The sequence below is a fragment of the Hermetia illucens genome, chromosome 6, assembly GCF_905115235.1.
Source record: "Hermetia illucens chromosome 6, iHerIll2.2.curated.20191125, whole genome shotgun sequence".
Lineage (NCBI taxonomy): Eukaryota > Metazoa > Arthropoda > Insecta > Diptera > Stratiomyidae > Hermetia > Hermetia illucens.
In genome coordinates this window covers 55,605,429-55,622,060 of record NC_051854.1, presented here as the reverse complement: position 1 = coordinate 55,622,060, position 16,632 = coordinate 55,605,429, and the positions used below count along the sequence as shown (strand labels likewise).

The 16,632-nt window shown below is 40.3% G+C and overlaps 1 protein-coding gene across 3 annotated transcripts in view; it reads left to right on the top strand.

Moving 5' to 3' along the window:
- The first annotated feature begins 3,772 nt into the window (after window positions 1-3,772).
- The window catches only part of LOC119660345 (5-hydroxytryptamine receptor 2C), a 120,367-nt gene continuing 107,507 nt past the window's right edge, over window positions 3,773-16,632 (top strand). For 2 of the 3 annotated variants that reach the window (XM_038068836.1, XM_038068837.1), the window contains exon 1: window positions 3,773-4,440. The gene's annotated coding sequence lies outside the window, so the exon portion shown is untranslated. The remainder of the gene's footprint in view (window positions 4,441-16,632) is intronic. The other variant, XM_038068835.1, reaches the window with a different exon arrangement.

Sequence of the window (16,632 nt, the reverse complement as noted above, 5' to 3'; positions counted from 1 at the left end):
GACAGTTTCAGCTCGTGCGAACTGTCGCCGACGGGCAGGAGATTCTCCGGTGAGGTACGTTCGATCGTAAAGTCGTTGTATTTCTTTCGCCAGAATCTCAATCGGGATCATTCCTGCTATCACGCAAGCTGCTTCATTAGAAATTGTTCTGTAAGCGCAACATGTTCGGAGTACACTTATGCGATACGCAGCTCCAATCTTTTTTTTATTAAGGTTTTGTGTAAACACAAAACCTTATTAAAATCGGTTTACTGTCTGTCTGTCTGTCCGTCTGTCTGTCTGTCTGTCTGTCTGTCTGTCCGTCACACGCATTTTTCTCGGAGACGGTTATAGCGATTGACACCAAATTTGGTGGAAAGCTGGGAACTGTGAACGCTCACGCATACAGTGAATTACATCCTTTTAGAACGAATTTAAGGGGGGTCCCCATACATGCAAAAGGGGGGTGTAAATTTTTTTTCATCAAATATAGTCATGTGGGGTATCAAATTAAAGGTCTCGGTCAGTACTTTTCGAAGCTGGTCTTAGTTTTTACATTTGTTGGAAAGGTGGGGAGTGCAGGTGGTTGAAAGTGACCATTCCTTTACGGGGGCCATTCTCAGAAACTACCAAACCGAAAAATCTGAAAAAAATCAAGAGGCTCCCACTATATAGTGCCTGGGCTCCGAAATACCTTCCACACTGATATCTGTATAAATGAAGTTAATAATAGTATATTACTGTAATTTTTAGTAATTCGCTGCAGAACCCCCCTTAAATTCATGCTCGGACCACGAAATTTCGCAACAATATAGGGTATAACACAGAGCATGATCCTACCAAGTTTGGTGGAAATCGCACTATTACTAACAAAGTTATAATACGTCAAAGTTGTCGCAAATTCAAGACTATAAATGTCAATATCATCCGAAAGTGGATATTCCCACATAATATATGCATATATTACGTGCTACGTACTAAGAAATACACAAAACCTTTCGTACCTGAAGCGTCCAGCTTCCGGTTTCCCGACTTGTTTATTATATTTTCCAGTGCATCTGCCCATACTGGGGCTGCATACAGTAGGATCGAACTGACCACCCTTGAAATAAGGAGTCGACGGCTCGGCCTTGGGCCACCTATATTTGGTAGCATTCTCGCAACCAGCGCCCCGATGTTATATGCCTTGGTTGCTGCACCCTCCACATGCAATCTGACATTCAACCTCTGGTCAATCATTACACCTAAGTACTTAAGTGCAGGCTTGCAATAAATTGTTTGCGTTCCAACTTTGATCTTCATGGAAGTGCACTTTCTCCGCTTGGTAATAAGTACTACTTCCGTCTTATGCTCTGAGAGCTGTAGACCAGCAATCTCTAACCAGGATTTAATCTCATAGACTGCTTCATTTGCATAGAGCTCGGCTTCCTCGAGAAGGCGTGCAACAACCGTCACACCAATATCGTCCGCGAAACCAATGGAGGCCACACCAGTAGGAAGGTCTAGGGTCAGTACCCGGTTATACATAATAATCCACAAGAGTGACCCTAGGACAGACCCTTGCGGAACTCCGCATGTCGTTTGGTAGGATTTCATTCCTTCATCTGATTCGCAGCACAGAGTCCTATCGATTAGGAGGTCGGCAACAATACGCACCAGGTACTTCGCCACGCCTAAGTTAATTAGGGACTCAAGTATCTTGCTCCATCTAGCGGAATTGAAGGCATTCTTCACATCAAGTGTAATCACTGCACAACATTTGCCCTCGTCAAGTGCGGTCTTAGCTGTGTTAGCTACTAGGACAAGTGCATCCGTTGTAGACCTCCCCTTTCGAAAATCGAACTGATTTTCGGAGAGGCCGCCATCCTTTTTGGCAATTCGAATTAATCTGTTATAGATTACTCATTCGAATATTTTGCCAGTATTATTTAGAAGGCATATCGGCCTGTAGGACGAAGCTTCACCCAAAGGTTTGTTTGGCTTGAGGACTAGAATTAATTTCTGCTTCTTCCATTGTGTAGGAAATACTCCTTCTTTAAGGCATGTGGTGAACGCCTCGGCAAACATATTTGGAGCTATTTTTACTGCTGCCTTCAGAGCTTTATTGGGGATGCTATCCAAATCAGGTGATTTATTTCCAACAATTTTATCCGCAGCTTCGAGGACCTCCTTTTCGCTTACCGTGGGAACTTCCGCGGTGTCTATCTCGACAGTGGGAAGGTTAGCGGTACTCACATTCTGTGGGAAAAGATCCGTTACTATTTCATCAAGCAGAGTAGGGGAAGAGATCGGTGGGGAGCGTTTGCCTTTAACTTTCGATATTACGGTTTTATAAGCGCCACCCCAGGGGCTCGTGTCAGCTTCATTACACAGTCGCTGTGTGCGACTGTGTCCGTCTGTCTGTCTGTCTGTCCGTCACACGCATTTTTCTCGGAGACGCTTACAGCGATTGACACCAAATTTGGTAGAAAGGTGGGAACTGTGAACGCTCACGCATATAGTGAATTACATCCTTTTCCGTCGCATTTAAGGGGGGGTCCCCATACATGCAAAAGGGGGGTGTAAAATTTTTTTTCATCAAATATAGTCATGTAGGGTATCAAATTAAAGGTCTCGATTAGTACTTTTCAAAGCCGGTCTTAGTTTTGACATTCGTTGAAAGGGTAGGGAGGGCGGGGGGTTGAAAGTGATCACTTCTTTAAGGGGGCCATTCTCAGAAAGTACCAAACCGAAAAATCTGAAAAAAATCAGGAGGCTGCCACTATATGGTGCCTGGGCTCCGAAATACCTTCCATGCCGATATCTGTTTAAATAAAGTTAATAATAGTATATTACTACAATTTTTTGTAATTGGCTTGAAACCCCCCTTAAGTTCATCCTAGTACCATGAAATCTTGCAGTAATATAGGCTATGACATAGAGCATGATCTTACCAAGTTTGGTGGAAATCGCACTATTACTAACAAAGTTATAATACCTCAAATTTGTTGCTTCTTTGAAAATTGAAGACTATGAATGTCAATATCACCCGAAAGTGGATACTCTCACATAATATATGGATATATTACGTGCTACGTACTAAGAAATACACAAAACCTTTCGTACCTGAAGCGTTTAGCTTCCGGTTTCCCGACTTGTCTCTTTTATCTTCGTTTTCGCAATTTTTTTTTTTTTGGCATCAAAATCCCAAATTTCGCGCGTTTTACCACTCTGTAAGTGTCAATATGTTTTCACATTTGAATCGATACCTAAAATTCTTACTCACCCAAATATACACACGTTCATCTTATCGTTGTAACAGAGAAGTGGAAAATTATTAGATTTATATTCGAATATCATTGAGTGTTTTTGACCGTGAACGCCTCGTACTTGTATTCATTTCACCGCAACTTTATTCCATACAAGATACGCCAGCAGAGCAAGGAACAAGTAAACGCCACGCGCACACGGTACCAGTTCTGAAGTATTTCACCTCCTACCCAGCAATACGCAGCCACAACACGTGTTCAAACTGCAATTTTGTGCATATCAACGTGCAGGCAACATTCACTCGCCCTTCTACTTTCCTATTGCGCTGCCATCTATGGTTTCTATGGCGCCCGCTGCTGAATTATTGTTATTCGTGTTGCTATTCTCGTAGACACCTACATTTTTTTTGTTGCCATAACATTGTTGCTACCATTCTCATCTTTCCAGGCGCCCCAAACTCATTGTCCCCCCAATGTTGCTAAACATCTCAGCATAACCTGTGCAACGTGGGTCCATTGAACAGTTGCGGCATTGGGGCGGGATGGCGTGGGTGTTTGCAGTTTTGTACTTCGTTAACCATATTCCACACGAACTGCGCTAGTCCTGTCACTATCTAACTCTTTGCATACCCCAATGTCTGATACGACATGGCTCTCAGCAGGTGGCATTCGTCCCCCGGAAAATTTCACCACAACAGCATGTAGTCGGGAAAATTCATTTAGTGTTCAAGTTCTTGGCGAGGAAGTTTCCGATTTTAGTTTATTGTCGAGCATTGCACGCTTCATACACGATACGAGTGTTCACTGGCTTTATTTGAATATTATAACGATTTGTTGTAACGGTTTGATTGGAGCAGGAGTTTATACAGAATATGTGAGACGGTACTGGAACATTTTTCCTTTTTCCATTTTAAAAGGTAAAAAACGGAAATTGTGGAAGTGCTAACTGAATTTAGTTTCTTTATATATCAGTTAGAAAATATTCTCAGTGAATCCCTCAATCCACCCAAGTGAATTCATCTCGTTCACCCAAGCATCCAAACTTGTGATTCCCTTCGAATATCGTAATACTCGTAAAGTGCAAACAGTGTAAAGGTCAAACAAGCAACAGTGCCGAGAATTTATTCGGTTGAAAGGATTAAAAACTCTATTCAAACCCTGGGGAAAGTTGTGATTTATTAATCTTCATACCAGCACCTGCTTGGATCTCAAGGTAAGGACTTATATCAAGCAATACTGCAGAACGCTATGTGATGATTTCTGCAGTTACCGTGTCTTAATGGATTACCCAGAAGAAATCGAGAACTGTTCATATTTTGTAATTCCTTAGGAAGTCTGAAGTGAATGGCAGTCATACTTTTGATAATTTACTTTTTGAACTGATAATAATATAATAATCGTTGGCACAGGAATCTAATTGGATCAACCTTGAAATGTGTTAGAGCACTTCATTCAACACCGTAACTACAGGACTATACCACACTACAGGATTATACCACCCTATATCAGACAATGTGGTCAGCATTGCGCTCGCCTGAGATTATTATCCTGATTTGACTCAGGTACACATCACATCTGAGTCGACTGGAAACTGATAATAGCTCTGTTGGAAACTAAAAGGCACCCTCATAGCTCTTGTGTATCTCTTACAATTTCGGTATTGATAGACACATATAATCCTGCAATTGTTAAATGCGACCATCATGGGGGGGGGGGGGGATGATGGGGATGGGGGATGATGGGGATGATCCCACCCGGAAAGTCTATAAGAGTAATATCTATGGTAGAAAAAGAAAACGAGGCAGACCCTGCCTAAGATGGAGCGATGGCGTAGGTCAGGACGCCAGACAGCTTTTAGGAATATCGAATTGGTGGACCTCGGCGCAAAACGGCGATGTCTGGAGTTCCTTATTAAGGCAAGCCTAGACCGGATACCGGTTGTTGCGCCGTTGATGATGATGAAATACTGGTTGTTCGAGCCCCCCAAGCCACAACATGACCTTTATAAAGCTTTACAGTTGGAAGAAGATTTTTCGCCATATTTGGTTTTTATTTTATTATTTGCGACTGCCCAGCTCTAGTTGGAGCCAAGCTACGGACACTAGGTAGACCATTCTTTGAGGAACTCGGTGAGCAGCACTCCCACCCTGCAAGTAGAGATTATTTGCAGGGTAGGAGTGCTGCTTTCCTTTGTGAATGTTACGGGCTGGCTCTGCTGCTAAATAACTAACTAAAAAATCCTAAAAAAATGTTCCCATTCCTTCCGATGATCCTCCGTTCATGTAAACTCACTTCATTGTGGAACTGAATGAATTGACATATGATGATGACGTCATACACGTCTCAGACACCACCACATTCCACAACTTTGTTAATAGTAGTTTAATTTCCTTCCTTCACTGATGACAATCTAATCTAAACTGCGTTAATATACTATTATTAATTTTATTTGTGTATTGTAGATTTCGGAACAGGATGTGTTTTCAGGCCTAGATGCACCATTGTATTTTTTTCCGGATTTTCCAGTTGGGTAGGTACTCAGAAGTCCTGTTGTGGCTCACATTTTGAGCTCTCCCAACCTACGTGCCAGTCAATTTATTTATATACATTGAATATACTTGATATTCAATTCGATGTGGTACTGACATTTTATCTCGTGGGGAATAGAAATTTGACTCAAAAGAAAAAATTTTGACCCACTATAATCTTGTTAATAATAGTAATATTTCCACCAAATTTCCCAGTATTAGAGCCTGTCTTAATGCAAATTTTACTTATCTAGGATGAAACTAAGGGGGATTGCAGTAAACTTTCAAAATATAATAATATAATATTATTAACTTTATTTGAGCAGATATTGTAACGGAAAGTATTTCAGGGCCTAGATGCCATGTGCATTTTTCAGCTGGGTAGTTTCTGAGGACAGACCCTTGAAGTAATTGACCCCTTTTAACAAAACCTTATAAAGATCTATAAAGATGACTGCTGTGGTCGTGCATGTAGAGAGCTTCTTGCAAATATCCGCCCTGTAGCTCTAGATTCGTATTCACACTACTGCCGTTTTTCTGAACTATGAAAATATATCCCTATCCTGGAGCTATCATATAGCAAATTCAAAAAATAAAATGAGGCTGCAGATTGTATCGGTTTCTCCTCCACACTTGTGTTTTAGTCTCACTAATAGAGTAAAGTGATTGTAGTACTTGTAATCAGATCGTTTTTCCGTACCGAGAGTGAGTGGAACTATATTGTCACAAGAATATCGTGAGAATTGTCTCTTTGGGAGTGATACCAATAAATTCAGTTTTGAGAAAAACGCATTTAAAAAGTAGAATGCGATTTTTAGCCATAAAATCTTAACTGAACATTAATCGGCTATATCTAGTCCATAAACCTGAGGTTTCTTCAAGGAACACATGTACAGCCTTGTCTTCAATTCTTGTACTTTTAGCGAAGTCAGTCGAACGTCATTCGGACCGATAAATACGAGCTTTATTACGCCGATCGACATAAATCTGGTATGCGACTTACCACGTGTTTAACACTATAATTTGCGAATGACACCGAATATCAAAAAATCACTTTGCCCATATATTCTACACTATATCTAGACACAATTAATTCAAAAAAAAATTCGATTCCTCAGATCCGACACACGGGAAGACCCCCTTAACGGTTATGGTAATGTGGCAGGTGAGACAACCATTTCGGCATAAAAGAATATATAGTCATTTTCTATCGCGGGGAGTCTATTGCTCAGTTTTTGATGACTTCAGTAACCAACTGCTCTTTCAGATTTTGGAAGGTCCCTAATTTTTTTGGAAGGTCCCTAAGCAATTTATACATGAAACCTTGGTCTCGCATCTTATCAAACGTGACATCCAGAAAAATGAGCACACTTGCTTCTCTCCACTGCATTTTCTATCGCATTCGTGATCCTACGCTCGGATTATGGAATGCTTTTCGCAGAAATCGATTCGGGGAGGTGGTATTGGGTTTGGATCTACAATGATTTGCTTTAGTCTCTTAAAGCTTCTCTTTTCAAGTGTAGGGCAATGTGACTGTAGTAGGGGCCGATATTTGTCGATACGATTGGAGTCTACTAGGCTCGTTCCCTGTTTTGTGAACTATTATAGTTTCGGTCATATTCCATTGTCGACGAACGGAGTTTAATCTGAAAGCTGCATTAATTATTGTAATAATTTCATTAGACCCTTTTCTGGCAATTCTTTTAGTATTCTCCCTTTAATAAGTTCATAGCCATAGCGTAATTAGGAAGGAAATTTGTTGTCATTTCTGTCTTCAGCTCATTTAGTTTTACAAGGCGTATTGGGTAATGGTCCACTTTTCTGACTGGTGTTTAGAGGCTGGAAAGTATAATACTTTCTAAGGCAGCTAAGATGGTAGAGCTATACTTAACTTTGAGAAAAAATAAATGATTACTGGCCACGTGGGTGCACCCGCACCTAAATGTAATCCCACCGAAGGCGGGTAGAGTCAGACCCCTAATCATTTGAAAAAAATCACGTTTTTCTTGCCCGTCACAGGATTTGCATTGCGTAAGACGTTTAAACCCAAATGCCAACCGAAATCAAAATAAAAGCTCGTTTCATTGCCAACAAGTCAAAGTAAAATCTATTCGCATTCGTTGCTAAAGGATTTCAATTAGATACCGAATAAACACCGAATTGAAACCGAAACATCGTTTCACAGTTGTTAGCAGCGACCGAAACTGAACCGAATGCAACTGTATACGTGTGAAACGAGCCTCAGATCACTATGATGGAAAAGATTATGGATGGAAATTACGGTTCCAACGACAGACGCATGTAGAATACGCCGCATAAGGGCGAGATAATACAACGACAGCCAGTACCGTATTCCTTCATTATTATTTGAACGATACCAAGAGATATTCAGATATAAAGGAACAGTCCTTTACCACAATTTAATGAACTACAACAACTAGTAATTACGGATGTAGTACACTCAATTTAAAATTCAATTTCATATAGGACTGAGAAAAATAGAATAGACGAGGACTGACTTCAAATCAAAGGAACACGTACGACTAGTAAAGCACGGCGCCGGGCATAGATGACCTGGTAAACAAATCAGGGGGTCCATGGACCATGAAAGCTATGCACACAGAGTAGATTCCACAAAAGTGATTGGAGAATCTGATATGCCTCATCCATTGAAAAGGTGACAAGATGACATGCGGTATCTCACTGCTTTATATGTTCTATAAAACTTTGACGAAAATGCTTTTAAAGGTAATTATACGGTACGCTGATGAGACGATCAAGGTTTTCAATTTAGAAGATCGTTACTTGAACATCTACTAATAAGTACCACAAAAGTATTGAGAATTTGACATCGACTCCATCAAATATTCGTTGGCTTGAATCAGGTATACGACAGTATTGACCGAAATATTCTGTACAAAATAATGTTTGTTTTGGGATTTCCTGCCTTATCAGAATGACATGTCAAAATAAGAATGAAGTCAACGAATGGGGGATATGGTATTGGGATCTGGGACACAAACTTAGTAGAGTCTCTAAGCTTATCCTAAAGATTAAGCCGAAATAAGTTTATTGAATTGTTTGGAACATGCATTACACAGGAGAACTTCCCTGCATTATAGAAGTGGCGGAAACTTATGTTGGTACCCAAAGCTGATAAGCCACCATTGTTTTATTAAACCTAAATTGATCTTATTTTCCAAACCATATAATTGGTTTGCTGAAAATATATAGATGTGCGGAAAGCATGAAATTCGGTCAACTGGAATCAAATTAAGTGGTCCTTAGCAGCGATTGTGTGTGTGTGTCTCAGGAGGGGTGGCCCATTCTACTCGACTCCTCCGTCTAACGGAATATCTCGGATTTGTTTATGTGTCGCAGGTCTTTTTTCGTTAGAGAATGTGATGCTACCCATTGCAAATAGATCACATCATCACTAAAGATCTAATGTCTTATGCGTCCGTAGGCGGGGCATTCATATAGAAAATACAGCGAGTCTCTTCGGATAGTTGCTGGGTTGTACCTCTCGTTTCTGCCAGGCAAAGTTCACCCAGCTTTCTCATGCGTGATTTTATTTGGATTTACTAAAAATCCATACCTGAGGCACCAGCTGTTGATCAATCAATATATGAGCGCTTATTGGCAAATTCTGCCGTGAGTCGATCAGAATACTTCACAGAAGTTGCGATAGCACACCTCCTTTGGGGTAGTTTTTCGTTGCTTCTACTGTTAAGTTGCGATCGATATCCACTTCAACATACAGCCATCTCTGTGTTATCATGGCGTAGATCCATTTAATTAAACTGCGCTCCGGTGCATCAAAAAGTTTTTGGAATGACGCGCGGTCAAGCGTCCTTTCAATGTCCACGTACACACCATTGCATACTCACCTTTCAGAGTTGAGATCTTTGAAACCAAAAAATGAAGAGTAGACTCACCGGACTTTTCACTTTGGTAAGCATGTTGGTATTCATTTAGCGCCTTCCCACGAATGTGACGGTCAACTATTCTCTGCAAACCTTTCAAGAAGAATGATGTGGAGCTGATCTGTCTGAAATTCTTTGGGTTTGAATAGTCATTTTTGCCAGACTTCGGTATGAAAACTACTTTAAGCTTCTACAAAGAGGTAGACACATAGCCCAAAGCAAAACATGCTAAAAAAATATTTTTTTGTAATCGTTCTAAGTGCCCTATACCCTCGTTTAGCATTGCATGCCAGGTGCTTTGAAGTGCTCGAAGGACAATAAAGTAGCTCTCTGTTTTTTATTGTTAACAACCGCTCGCGCAGTTTTCCAATTCACCTTGCAACACATGCATGTTGAAGGAGTTGCAGCAACCGCCAACTCCACCCCTTCTACTTCTGTAACCATTTTTCCTGGGTGATGTACTTCTAAGAGGGTCTGTACTGAATTCAGTCTACAGTTCGTGAAAATACAAGCACGATTCAAAAGTTGTCTGGTTGATTTATTAACTTTTTGCAGTTCGCGGTTCCTCCAAGGAACCATTTTACCGCTTTTGCCTCGGAAAATAGAACAAACCTCTTCAGAACACTCTATGGGTGTGCTATTCAGAGTTTTCGTTTCATCTTCTAACGAAAAGAGTGTCCTTAGTCATTTAGGAAAGTGCACACACTGAACTGTCCAATCCGATGTGTAATCAGCTCTAATACCTTTTAAGTGCAGATGGTTAGCGCAATTACGTCATTTTTTCTCGGTTCCCCAATACTTTTGCACTCGTGAGACAAGCTGAAGTTCTGAAATCAAATAGCTTGTCTCCTATAGGATTGCTTTTGCTACTTCCACAACAAATATATTGAGAGTTCGCATCGCAAAATATTAAGAGTTAGAAACCACTTGTCTCTGCATATGCCACTAGATCCCTTAGTTCTTGCATCAGTGGAGGATACAAAGAACTATATGCTAACTAAGCGAGTCAACCGTGATGTTTTTCCTCTCGTTATTAATCTATTAATGAGATAACCGTAATTAGATTCTGATAAAAGAAGTGTCTAAGCATGGTGGCCTTTAACCGTCTTAAAATTAGGACAGCAGCTGCCGATCTTATGGATTCCCCGTAAAAGATCCTAATCCCCTTAACTGAACCAATGTCACGGATTTCATTAAATCGAATCCATTGCTCTTTCATCAGAAAAATGTAAGGGCAATCCTGCAATTTTCGACATAAGCATAGTATAATGTGCAATGGAAAACAGAAGCGTATACCATGGCCGACGTGTGGCCAGGTTTTCCTTGCCCGTTCCATTCATGTCTATCCCTTTCTTATCTTCTGAATAAGGTACGGACAGATTGGATTTACTCAGTAGTCCCTCCCCTGTGCTTGCCCTGAAGCGGGGGTTCCGCCTCTGTATACACTATCATCCTAAGCACCTCCAGGACCTGTTTTGGTCCAGTTATACCAAACTGAAACAGATTTGTAGATTAGTCCTTCCTGGTATTCATGAACTCTACCGTCCATCCAGCACCCACGAAGTACACCAACAGAACTGATGGCAGTCATTCCAAGAAACACACTATCGTTTATGGCCAAAAAGAGCTAAACACAAATTCTTTAAACTTGATTCTTTTTTAATTAGCCAACACGCCCAAACATATAATTGTCAAAGCCTGATCAAACAGACTGGACATGTGTTCCGAGCTTAACAAGTATTAGTCATTAATGTTTTAGGGTAAGGAATTTTTAGTCGTTATTGAGTGGTCGTTGAGTTGAGTTAAGTTGAAAAAATAAATTTACGCGGTGATTGATTTTAGTGTTTTTTAGTCGTTATTGTAGTTGATTATGATGACCAGGATGCATTATAATTTTTAGCACACAAAAGATGGGATCCGAGAAAAACAGGATGCATTGTAGAATCGAGAGTGTTCGTTCGAGTGAACTAAAATGTTGTCTGTATCCTCTATCCGAACGAACCCCAGCTTAGACCAGAAACTCGATAACACATAGAGGCTGCTTGGTGGTTCAAAGGTATCTGATACCGTGTGAATCAGGTACTTCTCTGCCACTCTACTAACTATTGTGGAGATTGGAGCGCGGAGTGATAATGATAAATTAATGCAAGAAATAAGAACGGGGATGGCAGGAAATGCCGTGTTCATCTATCATGCAAGGAAGGTTAAAAAACTTATACCATCTACATTTAGCGCGAAACCAGACATAATCCTTATACCCGAAGATTATGTGTTAGTTAGTTTCTCTAACCACGCAAATGTTACATTTGTCCAAATCTACGTTTCCAAACCAAACTTTGTTATAAATGTGATTGGTTTCAAGATGATTCAGTAAGTTTTCTTTGGAAGCTGTAAGCGTACGCATAGCCTCCCGTTGATTTAATAGCCACAAACTCATCCTCCCACTCTCTGCCGGAGTGTTCCTGAATCGAACATGTAGAGGGGAGGGTTCGACCAAACTTGTTAGACTAGAGCCTAGAGCCTTATGAACCTCTACGCCGCATGCGCCGGGCACCATCGAATTTTTAAAGACTTAAAAAGGGGGTCAGAAGTATGGACATGTATTCTGCCCACTAGGTAATTTACGAGTATGGAGAGAGCCTGTAATGGTAGCAACCTTCTCTTCACCCATCCTGAAAGCCACCTTGATGGCCTGAAGCATGACAAAAAGTTCAGCCGCCAAAACAGAACTGACATGCAAGGAAAAACGTGAGACTTGCGCTTCATTCGGAACAACCACCGCACAGGCAGATCCACAACGCATGAATGCAGCATCAGATGCCATTGCTAGAAAATCCCTTGATTTGAGGCCCTCCACCGCCCTGCCAGACGCAGCCAGCATCTGGATGCCACAGGTGCCCCCAAAATCATACAACAAAATAACTTGGATCTTATTAGAGGTTGCAGGAATAACATTGGGAACTACAGTGTCAAACAGACTGCGGTGGGACTTACAGATCGAGCTAGGACCCATTTTCAGCATCCGATGATAGGTTTTAGGATTTATTTCCTTCAAATTAAGAAGCTTTTTGGCTGCAAAGAGGGGCCTTCTGAAAAGAAGAGCGGGCTCGTCGCCCAAAGCGAAAATGAAGAATTTTTGGCCTCCTACTTGAAGATGGACGATTCCTTAGCCTACATAACGACGAAATCTATGAGCGATACCACGACCGTCTGGTTGTGGATAAAATCCGGCTCAACGAGTTGCGGTGGGCGGGTCACTTAATCCGCATGGATGAGGATGATCCTGCCCGTAAAGTCTATAAGGGCAATATCTATGATAGAAAGAGAAGACACGGCAAACCCTGCCTGAGATGGAGCGATGGCGTAGGACGCCATGGCAGGACGCCATACCTCGGCGCAAAACCGGGGTGTCTGGAGTTCCTTACTAAGACAGGCCTAGACCGGATACCGGTTGTTGCGTCGTTGATGATGCTGATGATGATAAAACGCCGAGTTACACCGTAAAAAACGAAAAACTCGTACGAAGGATATACCCCAAAAACCCAAAACACATACCTCATATGGGATCTATTAAACCCTACGAAAATATATCCACCAGATCAGATCATCCAAAAGACCCGAGGACCTACATTCAATCTAACCTATTCCATGTCTGCTCTTCATTGTCTCGATTTGTTCTGTGATGTTAGTCTTGATCGAATAATGCTCAATATTAAGCACTTTTTATTGGAAACACCTACACATTTGTTGAGTTAAGCTATTTATTGACACGTAATATATCTTCCATCGTTCAAAATTTGCAGATTAAAATCTATAGTATCGCAGATTTTAGAGAAATTTTCCATAGAATTGAAGCTTAATTTTGCGAATAATTTGCACCTTAAAAACATCTTTTGCATTACATAGGTCTGCTGTCACACAAATCAGATTGTTCATACTTTTGGCTTATGATTCTTGTCTGAATAAAAGCTAAAACATCTCCCGAAATAGATCCCCGCATGTAGTGAATTAAGTAGCTCATAAAGTCAATGTGGACATTCATGGAGATATTTCTGAGTCCAGATGCGAAAAGGCCAATAAATCACAATTCACTCAACATACAAACCGAATAGAAAAATAAAATGAAGTGTAATAAGTCCATGTGCAGTTTAGGAAGCGATCAAACAGAAACCAAAATATCCGGCTAGTACCTCGCTAAGTGCACTTAGATTAACGGATTTATGTAGATATGATATTTTGCCAACTATTTCCTTCGGTAATAAATTCTGAAGATAATGCCTAGCTAACATCTTGTTGCCTGTATTGGGGATGAACCTCCGTCAGTAAGTATGTACTTCAGATTATAATAAATGCTCTTGATCTGCAATGAAAAGGAAGGCAATCAAATTTGGAAGTTGGCAAGTCTCCAAATTTCGTTGACGGTTTAATGATTGTATTGCTGATATGTATGAAGGAAATTTGAGAGATTCGTTCATCCCGCGATTAAGAAATGGAATTTATCATCGAATGATAGGCATCAATTTACATGAGTTCTAATTATTGTTTAGATTAGGAAGTTTTATTATAGACAATTGCACCAGTAAATAAATCCCAATGGATGTTTCACTTCAAAGTTCATATGTTCTCATTGAGAAGAAGAAGAAAATAAAATTTTATAGTTTCTGAGAACACCCAAGTCAACAATGCTCTTGTATCATGAAGCCCGGTCCTTGCTGCTGTCACTCCTACCCTAGAAGCTTCAAGTCCTTTTCGATCATATCCCAGCATAACAGCATTGAATCATCTTCTTGAAAAACTGCCCTCCTCGCAAAGCCTTAAGGAGAGCTTACCTCACATGTATCTTTCGCCTGTAATTTTCGGTTTCTACTCTATTTATCCCTGAAACAATATAGCGTTTTATTTGAAATTATACAGAGTGTCCCGTTTATGATGGTTCAAATTTTAGTGGTGGATAGTACCACTTGAAAATTGGTCCAGAGAATGGGCACTCTATCTTTTACCGTTACAGAGTTAAAGTGTTTTTCGTGAATAGTGTCAACAAGCTTCACCTTCCCAATTTCACAATTTCCCCTTTCCTTAAACATTCAATCCCAGATTTGATACCATTCTCGGAGAATTTCTTATAAATGGATATTTTTTACATTGCAAAGGTCATCATTCCTTGGAAGATATAATTGCTTAAATTTAAAAAAAAAATCAAAATCGATTTTTTAACTAAATTTTAATATGGATTATTTGCGGTACTTTAAACTTACAAATCTGTAAACTTGATAAAAGTTACCTCATTATGTTAACTTTCAAACGACATGTAAAAATAATGGGTTTAATTATGGGAAATTTTTGGAATATTACGCATTAAATGCGCGAAAACCTGTCATATATTGAAACGACAGTACATTACATTATTACCCGGTGATGTTTAGCGATATTTTGTAATGGGATATCACATAAGCACAGACATTACAAAACATTACTTATCATAAATGTAATATCAACACCTCTTCTCTCGATTGTTTGGATTGCACTCCGGCCGGTACATTAAATTACACTGTGAAGTGATATCCCTTTGGTGATATTATATACATCACCTACTCATCTCTAATGTCCAATATCAGATCGCTCTCGTGATAAAGTCATGGTAACCTTGGTATCCTCGCCGCATTTGGATAGCCATTTTATCTTAGTTGTTTAAAACATTTAAAACAAAGCACCTTAAATGGCTTGGGAAAGACCTACAAAAATATCTCGAACACTATTATCCTTTAGTGGTGGAATCACTGCCCTAAACTGGTCACAGCAGGCATATACTCCTTTTCGGAGAGCAAATATCTTTAGAGAGATGCTGTAAGGGCTTCAAACTCATTTAGTTTGCGGCAGTATGTACTAGTAACCAAGAAAAGTCAAAAAGATACATCAAGTGCAAACAAGAAACACATCTCATTAATGATTGTTCCCCAGAGCCACGGTATATGTTGTATAAAGAGCAAGAAGGTGTGGATGAACAACTGCAATGTTTCCCTTATGCAGCAATAACACAATGGGGAAAATATTTGGTGTAAAATGATGAAAATCTCAACCTTAAAATAATTGCTGGAATTTCAATACGCATGCCGTGCAGGGGATTTCAGGTTAACAAATGGGAAGGGGCAAATCCAACTCAAAACCTTTATGCAGGTAAACTAGGTAATCAATGTTAACAATGTGCGCCCACACTGGCTACTAGACCATCTTTCTCAACATTGAAGATTGAGGAGTCGCTTCATTTTTTTGATTTGTGTTAACATTGATATGGAGTATCAATAGACTCGCTTTTTCCGAGGCATTTCTTTTACTATAATAGTTTGATACTGTCAATTAACTGTTGGGTTTGCGAGTTTTGAGAAGATCATCATCATCAACGGCACAGCAACCGGTATCCGGTCTAGGCCCGCCTTAATAAGGAACTCCAGACATCCTGGTTTTGTGCCGAGGTGCACCAATTCAACATTCATTCTCTTCTCTCTTAGAAGCTGTTTGGCCTCCTGACCTACGCCATCGTTCCATTTCAAGCAGGGTCTCCATCGTCTTCTTCTACTACCATAGATATTTCCCTTCTAGGCTTTCCGGACTGGATCATCCTCATCCATACGAATTAGGTGACCCGCCCACTGCAACCTATTGAACCGGATTTTATCTACAAACAGACGATCATGGTACCGATCATAGATTTCGTCGTTATGGAATCGTCTATCCTCATGCAGGGGGTCAAAATTTTTTCGGAGGATTCCTCCCTCGAACGCGGTCAATAGTTCGCAATTTTTTTTGCTAAGAACCCAAGTCTCCGACGAATACATGGGGACTGGCCTGGATTATGGTAAAACGTCAAATAGTTTTTGTAAGCTGAAATAGGCTCTGTTGGTAGCCAGCAACCGTGCGCGTATTTCGTCGTCGTAGCTGTTATCAGTTGTTATT